Source organism: Schistocerca piceifrons, chromosome 2, assembly GCF_021461385.2.
Source record: "Schistocerca piceifrons isolate TAMUIC-IGC-003096 chromosome 2, iqSchPice1.1, whole genome shotgun sequence".
Classification (NCBI taxonomy): Eukaryota; Metazoa; Arthropoda; class Insecta; order Orthoptera; family Acrididae; genus Schistocerca; species Schistocerca piceifrons.
Genome location: NC_060139.1, coordinates 650,131,056 through 650,144,329, shown reverse-complemented (window position 1 = coordinate 650,144,329; position 13,274 = coordinate 650,131,056). Strand labels below are relative to the sequence as shown.

Genomic DNA, 13,274 nt, shown 5'->3' with positions numbered 1-13,274 from the left:
GTGGATTACCTTGTCTATAAAATGCTGAGAGCGGTCTTTTATCTGTTCCTTTACTGTTGGAATGCTGAGTTTTGCGTGTAAGTACACCATTCTTTCCCAGCACGGGGCATTGAGAATCAGTCTGAGACATCTACGCTGCCAGAAAAAGAAATTGTGCACCCTTTTAGAGGTTTACAATTCACTCAAGACTCATTGTTGCAACAGTGCCTATGAAATTATTACATTTACAGATCAGTAGCACAAGCGGTTCTGAGGTACCAGGTATCGACCCATGCTGCAACACCTATATTAAGCCGTGGTGTAGCCTCCACAGGTGGTAGTGCATGTGCTGACTCTGGCATCCGGTCAGTCGTCCGGATGGCGAAAACTGTCCGGGGGTACATTATCCTTTTTTTTTTTTGTCATCAGTCTACTGACTGGTTTGATGCGGCCCGCCCGAATTCCTTTCCTGTGCTAACCTCTTCATCTCAGAGTAGCACTTGCAACCTACGTCCTCAATTATTTGCTTGACGTATTCCAATCTCTGTCTTCCTCTACAGTTTTTGCTCTCTACTGCTCCCTCTAGTATCATGGAAGTCATTCCCTCATGTCTTAGCAGATGTCCTATCATCCTGTCCCTTGTCCTTATCAGTGTTTTCCACATATTCCTTTCCTCTCCGATTCTGCATAGAACCTCCTCATTCCTTACCTTATCAGTCCACCTAATTTTCAACATTCGTCTATAGCACCACATCTCAAATGCTTCGATTCTCTTCTGTTCCGGTTTTCCCACAGTCCATGTTTCACTACCATACAATGCTGTACTCAAGACGTACATCCTCAGAAATTTCTTCCGCAAATTAAGGCCGGTATTTGATATTAGTAGACTTCTCTTGGCCAGAAATGCCTTTTTTGCCATAGCGAGTCTGCTTTTGATGTCCTCCTTGCTCCGTCCGTCATTGATTATTTTACTGCCTAGGTAGCAGAATTCCTTAACTTCATTGACTTCGTGACCATCAATCCTGATGTTAAGTTTCTCGCTGTTCTCATTTCTACTACTTCTCATTACCTTCGTCTTTCTCCGATTTACTCTCAAACCATACTGTGTACTCATTAGACTGTTCATTCCGTTCAGCAGATCATTTAATTCTTCTTCACTTTCACTCAGGATAGCAATGTCATCAGCGAATCGTATCATTGATATCCTTTCACCTTGTATTTTAATTCCACTCCTGAACCGTTCTTTTATTTCCATCATTGCTTCCTCGATGTGCAGATTGAAGAGTAGGGGCGAAAGGCTACAGCCTTGTCTTACACCCTTCTTAATACGAGCGCTTCGTTCTTGATCGTCCACTCTTATTATTCCCTCTTGGTTGTTGTACATATTGTATATGACCCGTCTCTCCCTATAGCGTACCCCTACTTTTTTCAGAATGTCGAACAGCTTGCACCATTTTATATCGTCGAACGCTTTTCCAGGTCGACAAATCCTATGAAAGTGTCTTGAATTTTCTTTAGCATTGCTTCCATTATTAGCCGTAACGTCAGAATTGCCTCTCTCGTCCCTTTACTTTTCCTAAAGCCAAACTGATCGTCACCTAGCGCATTCTCAGTTTTCTTTTCCATTCTTCTGTATATTATTCTTGTAAGCAGCTTCGATGCATGAGCTGTTAAGCTGATTGTGCGATAATTCTCGCACTTGTCAGCTCTTGTCGTCTTCGGAATTGTGTGGATGATGTTTTTCCGAAAGTCAGATGGTATATCGCCAGACTCATATATTCTACACACCGAATAGTCGTTTTCTTGCCACTTCCCCCAACGATTTTAGAAATTCTAATGGAATGTTATCTATCCCTTCTGCCTTATTTGACCGTAAGTCCTCCAAAGCTCTTTTAAATTCCGAGTCTAATACTGGATCCCCTGTCTCTTCTAAATCGACTCCTGTTTCTTCTTCTATCACATCAGACAAATCTTCGCCCTCATAGAGGCTTTCAATGTACTCTTTCCACCTATCTGCTCTCTCCTCTGCATTTAACAGTGGAATTCCCGTTGCAGTCTTAATGTTACCACCGTTGATTTTAATGTCACCAAAGGTTGTTTTGACTTTCCTGTATGCTGAATCTGTCTTTTCGACAATCATATGTTTTTCGATGTCTTCACATTTTTCCTGCAGCCATTTCGTCTTAGCTTCCCTGCACTTCCTATTTATTTCATTCCTCAGCGACTTGTATTTCTGTATTCCTGATTTTCCCGGAACATGTTTGTACTTCCTCCTCTCATCAATAAACTGAAGTATTTCTTCTGTTACCCATGGTTTCTTCGCAGCTACCTTCTTTGTACCTATATTTTCCTTCCCAACTTCTGTGATGGCCCTTTTTAGAGATGTCCATTCCTCTTCAACTGTATTGCCTACTGCGCTATTCCTTATTGCTGTATCTATAGCGTTAGAGAACTTCAAACGTATCTCGTCATTCCTTAGTACTTCCGTATCCCACTTCTTTGCGTATTGATTCTTCCTGACTAATGTCTTGAACTTCAACCTACTCTTCATCACTACTATATTGTGATCTGAGTCTATATCTGCTTCTGGGTACGCCTTACAATCCAGTATCTGATTTCGGAATCTCTGTCCGACCATGATGTAATCTAATTGAAATCTTCCCGTATCTCCCGGCCTTTTCCAAGTATACCTCCTCCTCTTGTGATTCTTGAACAGGGTATTCACTATTACTAGCTGAAACTTGTTACAGAACTCAATTAGTCTTTCTCCTCTTTCATTTCTTGCCCAAAACCCATATTCTCCTGCAACTTTTTCTTCTACTCCTTCCCCTACAACTGCATTCCAGTCGCCCATGACTATTAGATTTTCGTCCCCCTTTACATACTGCATTACCCTTTCAATATCCTCATACACTTTCTCTATCTGTTCATCTTCAATTTTGCGTCGTCGGCATGTATACCTGAACTATCGTTGTCGGTGTTGGTCTGCTGTCGATTCTGATTAGAACAACCCGGTCGCTGAACTGTTCACAGTAACACACCCTCTGCCCTACCTTCCTATTCATAACGAATCCTACACCTGTTATACCATTTTCTGCTGCTGTTGATATTACCCGATACTCATCTGACCAGAAATCCCTGTCTTCCTTCCACTTCACTTCACTGACCCCTACTATATCTAGATTGAGCCTTTGCATTTCCCTTTTCAGATTTTCTAGTTTCCCTACCACGTTCAAGCTTCTGACATTCCACGCCCCGACTCGTAGAACGTTATCCTTTCGTTTATTATTCAATCTTTTTCTCGTGGTAACCTCCCCCTTGGCAGTCCCCTCCCGGAGATCCGAATGGGGGACTATTCCGCAATATTTTGCCAATGGAGAGATCATCATGACACTTCTTCAATTACAGGCCACATGTCCTGTGGATACGCGTTACGTGTCTTTAATGCAGTGGTTTCCATTGCCTTCTGCATCCTCATGTCGTTGATCATTGCTGATTCTTCCGCCATTAGGGGCAATTTCCCACCCCTAGGGCAAGAGAGTGCCTGAACCTCTATCCGCTCCTCCGCCCTCTTTGACAAGGTCGTTGGCAGAATGAGGCCGACTTCTTATGCCGGAAGTCTTGGGCCGCCAATGCTGATTATTTATCAAAATTTAGGCAGTGGCGGGGATCGAACCCGGGACCGAAGACGTTTTTTGAATCAAAGACGTTTGAATCAAAGGCGCTACCCCTAGACCACGGGTACAACAACATTGTCCTACACCTGCTCAATCTTTTCACATAGTTCTGTTAGAGTTCTTGGTTGACTAGTTGCATGAGTCATTTCTCGTCCCATCATATCCCACATGTACTCGATTGCAGATAAGTCCTGAGGTCTAGCTGGCCTGGAAAGTTGCTGAACGTCTTGCAAAGCACATTGAGTTTCACGTGCAGCGTGTGGATGGAACAACACATCAGCTCCCTGTTACAAGAACTACAGAAGAACATTGTTGTAACTAGAGTCTTGCATGACCGAGTAAGCGAGCACAAAATACGAGATGGGGCGAGCACACCCTAACTGGATAGGCTGCCCGCACTAGTTCTAGTGACCGAGCATAGATGCCGTGACCGAATGCGTAGCACGTAAAGTCAAACACATCACACGTGTCATTATCGGTGTGGTGTGTCTCTCTCTCTGTAATCATGCCAGTGCAGTAAGATGTAAGATTGAAACCAATGTTTACACATTGAAGAAACTGGAAGGTCGAAAAAGCCTAGTATGGAGTAAATTTCTGTTTGTTGTAGACGAAAACAGTGAGTCTACTGGGTACGTATCGTGCATAAACTGCTCCACATTATCGTGTTTCCAGTCGGGAACCACTCATTTAAAGAAACACAGTTGCAAGAAACCTCAAAAAGATACAGCTCCTTCACGGATATCGGCAGTAATAAAAAATAGTTTTACAGAAAAGTGTGTTGCCATGTGTGCTAAAGATATGAGACCTTTTAATGCTGTTTCCGGTGAAGGTTTTCAGAGAACTAGGCCAAGAATTAGCACATCTAGGTGCGCATTATGGAGAAGTTAACGTGGCAGATGTCATGCCACATCCCTCTACTATAAGCAGACATGTCAAAGAACGAGCTGATGCAATACGAAACAGCATAATGCCTTCTGTTATTGCAGAAGTTATTAATAAAATATGTGCTGCGACAGATGATATGTGGGCTGGTTCGCAAAATCTGGTGCACTATTTCACGCTTACAACACATTACATTAACACAGATTGGTCTGTTGTGAACAATGTTTTATTTACAACAAAATTGCCGGGAGTTAAGAAGACGGGAGTAAATATTATGATAGAAATTGAAGAGAGGATGGGTGATTGGGACATTTCGCCGGACATGTTGCACAGTTTTGTTTTTGTCTCCGACCAGGGTGCCAATGTAATAAAGGCTTTGGAAAATCACGAAAGGATTCCTTGTGCTGCTCATTGTATAAACACACAGTTAGCCATAGTTTCGATAAAGATAACTTCTTGCTAAATCATGCCCCGAACATCGCATCAACAATAAATACTGCAAAATGCATTATAAGGTACATTGAGTAGCCTCTGCTCGTCTTTGAAATCATCGTTGAAACTAGAGGCCTACACACGCTGGAACAGCTTGTACACTATGCTGGAATCCTTACACACTCTATTATCATAGATCCTTCAAGTACTGTGTCATCACCACCCAGAAAGAGAGTTCGTTTCAAGGAATGGAGGAACAACAGATCATCCGCAGCAGATGAAGTAGATCTCTACATTTTAATGTACCCCGGAGATGATGATGACATCTTAAAGTGGGGGAGCAGACATGAAACAGATCTACCAGGCCTGGCTGCAGTTGCACGACGTATTTTCTGTATCCCAGCAACAAGCGCACCTAGTGAAAGATGCTTTAGTAAAGCCGGTATGTTAGTAACAAATCGCCGCAGCCAATTAAATGCGGAACGCGTAAGTGATTTACTGCTGATAAACAATAACTAAAATTTTGTTTCTGTTGCAAACAAGTGAAAAGTATGACAAGTCACGTCTCTAAATGCTTAATGTTCTCTGTATGCTTTCTTTATGAAGATGGTTGTCTTCTAGATTACAGGGACAACACTTATTTAATGTTTCCTATTAATGAAAGGAAAAATATATCTTCTGTTTGGAAATGAGACTCGTCTTCTATCCACGATTTTATTGGCTCTGAGCACTATGGGACTCAACTGCTGAGGTCATTAGTCCCCTAGAACTTAGAACTAGTTAAACCTAACTAACCTAAGGACATTACAAACATCCATGCCCGAGGCAGGATTCGAACCTGCGACCGTAGCGGTCTTGCGGTTCCAGACTGCAGCGCCTTTCTTTTTTTTTTTTTTTTTTAAAGAAGGTGGGGGAGGGCGCGGAAGGCAGAGCGATCAGGGGTCGTAACCCGAGGCCTGGTCGAAGTGTCCCCCTCGTCCGTCAAGGAATCAGGGATGGGAAGGGGAAATCTTTTGTGGAAATTATTATTTATTTATTTATTTTTATTTACTGTTTTAATACATTCTTAATGTGGTTTTACTTTATACCGCAACAAAAATAAATGTATCTAGCACCGCATCGTGCTCTGAGAAAAAGAAAACAATATCTCGGCACGTTCCTACACCGAGGTAATGTATATGGGGAAAATGAAAAAAAAGTGCTTCATACAGGATGCAGAAGGGTGTGTCGCTACTCTCCTTACGCTTCATCATCCAGGTACGTTTTCACGTACATCATGTTGTTCCACCGAGAATCGAACTGTCATGTCAGCTCACTCAATGGGTATCTTCTCCTACCTGTTGATGATCCAGCTGCGCGGAGGATCGCGTAGGGCACTCCCTAAGTAATTAGAAAAATACTGTCTGTATTTTGGGTTCCGTACGATCTTGCAATGACGTTCTTGTAGGTAGTTCCAAAAGTCTAATACATCTTTAGGTCCATCGTGAAATAAGTAGTGTACTGCATGCGCACGGATCCACGTGACAGCGTTGGTCTTGGCGCGCGGGAAATACTGTTGATCCGGAAATAGTAGAAACCGAGGTGTAATGTGTTCCGGAGTCACTCGTAGAAAATACGACAAAATTTGTCGCACCAAGCGCCATACGTCTTCTGCCGCGCCACATGTGAGACGGTGTTCGTCCGTGTCTGGTATCCCGCAGTCTACGCAGAGAGGCGATTCCGCCATGTTTATCTTGTGGAGGCGTGATCGGGTGATCTGTTTACCATTGACTGTGATGTACCATGTGGATCGGACGGCTGTGTCCAGTGGAATCGCGTGAATCGTCTTCCACACCACCTTCCAATTAACCTGAGGGCTTTTCGTCTCCACGATGTTTGGTGGGCGCCTCTGCTGTAGGACATGATATATATCCCGCGCCGACGCCTGTTTCATCGGTGGTACTGCGATACGGAAATAGCTGTGTTCAATGTAAAAGTTCCCGAAGTAGTAGAAGGGTGGGGGTATGTCTTGCGTCGTCAGTGGGGGCATAATGGACGGCGGAGCTAAGGACTCCAACAGCAAACCTGTCAAACTTTCCGGGTGGTGGCGCCACAGCTTGATGTGTGAGCTGACATACAGGGCCACAGCTCTGTCGTGGACATGGACTAGGCCAAGACCTCCCCTTTCTGGGGGAAGGGTCAGTGACTCATAACTGACTTTGAAGAGCATGCCTGTACTGACGTAGGCTCCAAATGCCGCTAATAGACGTCGAGCCATCAGTAACGGTATTGGGAGAACACGCGCTATGTGTGGCAGGCGCGATGCGAGGTAAACATTAACGAAGTGTGTCCTTTGGAGAATGTCGAGGGTCCGCAGACGAAGGTTGAAGATCTGGACCCGAATTTGTTGTAATAAGCGGCGGTAGTTAAGAGCCGCGGTGCGCCGTATGTCGTCGTGAAACTCTATTCCGAGACATTTGATAGTGCCACGAAGCTGTAGGGGTTCGACACACGCTGGGGTCAACCCGTCTCCTATGGCAATGGCGACCGATTTGGCGACGTTGAGACAGCTGCCGGAAGCCACACCGTACGTGGTAATCCATTCTAGTGCTCTGTTGACATCATCGCGATTGCGGAACACGAGAACCAGGTCGTCTGCATATGCTGTACAGCGAAATGTGACGTCACGTAGGGTAAGACCGGTGAGGCGTTGACGGAGACCACAGAGGAACGGTTCCAGTGCCAGAGCATATAGCAACGTCGACAAGGGGCAGCCTTGACGGACGGAGCGGAAAATCGGGAGGGACTGCGAGAGACGCCCGTTAACGAGCACTTTGGAAGTCGCTCCTCGGAGTAGGCGCATCACGACGGCTGTGAATTGCTGTGGGTACTGCATGTGCTGGAGAACGGACGTTAGGTACGCGTGATCCACTCGATCAAACGCTTGGCTAAAATCTAGTGATGCCAGCGCTCCCGGGACGCGGCGTGCCCTGGCTAGGGCTATTAAGTCACGGTATCGACACAGTGCTGTGTGGATGTTGTTGATACCCCCTAGGGAAGTCTGATCTGGCGAGATGACGTAAGGTAGGGTCGGTCGTAGACGGTTTGCTAATAGTCTGGTGAATATCTTCATGTCGCAGTTGACGAGTGTTAGCGGGCGGTAATCTTGTATTCGAGTCCCACCTTTAGGCTTGTGAACCGGTATAATTATTCCTTCTACGAAGGTCGCAGGGAGCGGCACCGCGGGGGACATAAGCTCCCAACAGATGTCTGTTAACTTGGGAGCCAGTAAATACTGGAAAGTTTTATAAAACTCCACAGGGAGCCCGTCGGGGCCAGGAGACTTATTCGCCGCTCCTTTACCGATGGCGTCGATAACTTCGTCTTCCGTAATGTCGTTCAATAATTCAGTTTGTAAATCCTGTGGGACAATGCCGTAAACCAGTTGTGAGACTGCTGTCACCGTCATCGGGTCGGAACATTGAGCAGAATAAAGTCGTGCGTAATGGTCGAAGAAGGCTGCAGTAATATCGCGTTGTGTGGTGTGATGAAGGCCGTCCTCAGTGGTGATGGCATGTATCAGCGCCCGTCTTCGCAGTGTACGTTCTCGGATGACGTGGTACATGGTGGGTCGTTCCGTTGCGAGTCTGTCTTGTGTTCGCGCTCGGACGATCGTCTCTTCGAGGTGTCGGCGCATATGGGCTACGATCTGTGCTTTCGCACGCTGAACTGTCAGCTGTCGTTCCGGTGTGGGTGGCAAGGAGGCGCATTCGCGAAGGACGGTGAAATAAAAATCAAGGGTCTGCCGCCTCCAAGCAGCAGTCTCACGACCATACGTAATAAAGGTTCGCCGTAGGGCCGGCTTGGCGCAGGTTAACCACCAACTAATCGACGTAGGATACGTTGGGAGGCCGCGGACGCACAATCTCCACGTGTCTTCGATGGCGCGTCGACAATCCGGAGAAGCGAGATGAGCAAGGTTTAATTTCCAGGGATGTCGGCTGCGCCACACCCGTTGGCGACGAAGGGTAACGGCACATATATAGGCCTCGTGATCAGAAAAGGCTACTGGCCACACCTCCGCGTCACTCACCGTTGCCGCGAGAGAACGGGAGACGTAAATCCTATCGATGCGACTAGACGAGTGACTCGTGAAATGGGTGTATCCCGATCTATTTCCTCGGACATGTTCCCATGTATCTACTAGCTGGAGATCGCCGATGAGTGTCCCAAGTTCGGGGCACGGTGAATGGCGTGGCAGCTGATCTTTAGGTGCTTGGGTGCAATTGAAATCGCCCCCTAATATCAAGTCATCGTGCCTGCCCTGAAAAAGCGGTGCTATTCCTTCTGCGAAGAAGAGCGATCGGTCACGACGGCGATTCGTTCCGGAAGGGGCGTACACATTGATAAACCGGACGCCTTGCACCGTTACGGCCATTCCTCTAGCGTCGGGGAGATATCGGACTTCGTCCGCCTCGAGACCCTCTCTGAGGAGAATGGCGACTCCACTGTTAGTTGGCGAGGCGTGGGACACATGAGCCGTATAACCATACATACCCGGGATCTTCGACGAAGACTTCTTGGAGAAAGACAATGTCAACGTCTGCTGCATTGAGCATGTCTTGGAGCAGCGACAACTTCGTACGTGTCCGAATGGTGTTAATGTTGATGGTCGTTAAGCGATAGGTTTGTAGATCGTCTCCTGCGGTGGGGGCTGCCGTCAGTGTCGCCGTAAAAGGTGGGGCCTGTGATCTGCTGGCCTCGTCCGCGCCGTCATCTGTTGCTACTCGGGAGGGGCCGAGGTGTGGGAGGAGAGACCCCTCTCCTCATCCACCACAGCGGCCGTAGAATCGTCTTCAATGTCATCCGCCCAAGGTCCGCAAGTTAACGGTGGCTGCGGTAGAACACTTGTGGGCTGAGTGACTAAGGGTGAATCCGAAGTTGTTTCCGGTTGTGTACCAACGGCGGGCGCTGTGCTGGCCATCCGTTTGTCCGAGGGAGCGGAAACGGATTTGTCAAAATCAGACAAAGTGACAGGTGAGGGCGATCTCGTGTCATCCATTCTCCTCGTCGTTTCGTCGGCCGTCCGGTCGTCAACTGGAGAAGACGTCCGCTGGAGGCAATCGTCTGAGGGTGTGCGACGTCGCTTTTTATGTTTTCTCGGTGACCTTTGTTTGCGGACGTGGGTTTCTGAGTCCGAAAGAGTTTGTGATTCCCGTATAGCATCCCCCTCAGGGAGAAAGGCAGAGGTCGGTACAACCCTAGCGTCGAGTTCCATTCTCTCGTCCGAATCTTCTTGTGGAGTCGATGGGCGGCGTTCTTCAACCCCTGCAGACACCGTAATGGTGTTGGTCAATCCAGGACCGGCGACAGGTGCGCATTCTAACGCTTTCTGTCTTCCGGGGGGGTTGTCGTCTGTCATGACGGTCGATCGTGTCACCTCTGCGTAATTGAGGGGGAGGGCCGTGAGCGTAGGAGGTGGTGTCGTGTCATGCAATGGAAGTTGTGTAATCCGACGTTGAATACACGCCGAGCGTACATGACCCTCCTGGCCGCAACCAGAACAAGTACGAGGTTGGCCGTCGTACATTATTATTGCTCGACAGCCACCTATGACTAAGTAGGACGGCACATGTTTCTTTAATTCAATTTTCACTTGTCGGACGCCGTTGAGGACTTCGTACGTCTCGAAGGTGTTCCATTTTTCGGCCACGTGGCTAATTACCGTCCCATAAGGGCGGAAAGCTGAGGTAACGACGTCCGGTGGTACTTCGAAAGGGAGTTCGAAGACTCTTAGTGTGCGTAATCCTAGTCCAGCATGGTCAACAGTAACCTCTCCGATGTGACCATCGGAGTGTTTGAACTTGAGAGTGTTCGCGCATCTGTGCACAACTGCGTGACATAACTCGTCATCGACCATCTTGACGTAAACGACGCTGCTTGTGATGGATAGGTGGATACCGATGATGTGCTGTGTTGGTATTTGAACTTCGTCACGGATAAATCGTTCGACTTCAAAGGCTCGTGGTCGTGCGTAGTCGGGCTGGAAGCTGATCTTGATGGTAGCTTTTCTGTACGAATGAGCCATGGCGACTCAGTGTTAACGGACGCGAGTATTAGCTGCGGCGAGGAAGTAAACAAACTACGCGCGCTCGCGATTCTGCGGACGGGACCGCGACTCTGCGGACGGGACGTAAACAAGACGTCCTCGCCGCTCACCGCCCGAAAGCAGACTGTGCGCCTTTAACCGCACAGCCACTTCGGGCGGCCACGATTGTATTGAAATATCATTTTACTTCCCAATTGCTTTATGAATTTAGCTCTGTCTCGTACCCGTCCTTGGAAACGTTACTTTTGTATTAAGAGAGAGAGAGAGAGAGACAGAGATAAATACAATGTATGTATGTGTGTGTGTGTGTGTGAGAGAGAGAGAGAGAGAGAGGCGTTGGATTCGTACAGTAGAGTGCAGCGAGCCGGGGCGAGGCGAGGTGAGACGTCAGCGGTGACCGGTCATGCTCGGTTATCCGCGAGTCCGGAATCCGGACAACAGACATGGGGCGAGTATGACCGAGCCGAGTCGTGTGGGGCCGGACACGAGCGGCTCGGTCCCCTTGTCAACAGGCGAGCAGTGACCGGTCAAACATTGAGCGTTGCAGCACTCTAGTTGTAACCGCGACAGGAACTGTCGCGGGGTTACCGCTAAAGAACACGCGGTGGGACCGAAGGGAGCGCCCCACGAACAAACAAGACGGACGAACGGGAATGCAAGGACAAACACGACAACAGACAACTGAGCAAGACACCAAGATCAACAACAAAGTATTAAGCAACGGCCGGTCGGTGTGGCCGAGAGGTTCTAGGCACTTCAGTCTGGAACCGCGCGACCGCTGCGGTCGCAGGTTCGAATTCTGCCTCGGGCATGAATGTGTGTGATGTCCTTAGGTTAGTTAGGTTTAAGTAGTTCTAAGTTCTAGGGGACTGATGACCTCAAATGTTAAGTCCCATAGTGCTCAGAGCCATTTGAACCATTTTTTATTAAGCAACGGGGTCAAAGAGACAACCTCACGAAACCAAAACAACGCCCACTCGTAAACGGGAACTAAGCACACGCGACGTAAATACGAGTAAGCGAGATGTCAACTGAATCAACGCGAATACCAGACTGCCTCGCTGAGTAAGATGCAGCCGCCTAAATACACGACAGGGTATGTTGCCACTGGCCGCTGGAACCGCGTGCTCCACAGTGGCGCCCTCGCGTTAGACTCGGGGCCAGAAGCGCGCGCAGCCATGGCTTATGCCGTGACTGCTGCAGCGATCTCTAGTGGTCATCGAGTTGCATGCCGTCTGGCGCAGATTCGAAAACCGCAGCGCTCAGTATTAGAAACATTTCTAACAACATTCTGCACATACCGAGGGCTGGTTAACGTCCCCTCCAGAAACGCCAAAAGTGAACGAAAGTTGTAGTTCGTCGCACTTCAGACCATAAGGCCTGGGGATGAGCCAGTGTGACTTAGACAAATGCGAGGCAGCGTTCACAAGATCTTTGTCATACACGCATGCAGACAGAATCTATTTTTATCACTCAAGACCACGGTGCGCCATTCCATCTTCCAAGTCATCCTCTGACGGCATCAGCCTAGCGTGCACGTCGATGCTGTGCCGTGAGTGGAAGATGGGAGATGGGCTAGAAGTGTGGATTCCCTTGCGCTATAAAAGGTTCACAACAGCCCATGCTGACACGTCCGGCCCACAAACCCTTTTATCTATGCTGTGGTAGTTGTACGATCTGCCATTGATGCTCATACACTACGACTATCCTGACGGGCAGCTGTACTGCTTTGACGTCCAGAACCTCGTCTACAGGTGTGAGAATATTCACATGACCACTGACACCAGCATCGTTGCGCAACTGATGCAGCTGGTCTAGCTTATATGGCAGTTCTCCGAAAAGATCATCCTCCGCTAGGAAGGGCACAGTTTGACAGTTTTCACACTCGCTCACTTGGCTGTAGGAAGGACGAGAGCATCTTCGTCTCATGGCTGCCTGACTGGTTAACAGGTTTGCACCACACTGAGTCTTCTGGCTGTGAGCATTCCCTATTCCACGGTAGACACAGATGGCGCTCTGGTAGCTACCCCATAACGCTGTCTATTCACGGACGATGTTGAAACCATTACCTGTAAATCTATTATATGTCTGCTCTCATCGGATCAAAATCGACAGGTGTACTAATTTCTTTCCGGCAGTGGATGTGTTTGTTGCTCACCGTTCTCCAAGTTGAACTTCCGTGTAACTTAGGTTATACACTACCGGCCATTAAAATT

At 47.9% G+C, this 13,274-nt stretch overlaps 1 protein-coding gene across 1 annotated transcript in view; it reads right to left on the bottom strand.

The window, feature by feature from the left end:
• The window catches only part of LOC124776637 (toll-like receptor 2 type-2), a 109,840-nt gene that overhangs the window by 51,653 nt on the left and 44,913 nt on the right, over positions 1 to 13,274 (bottom strand). The window lies entirely within an intron of this gene.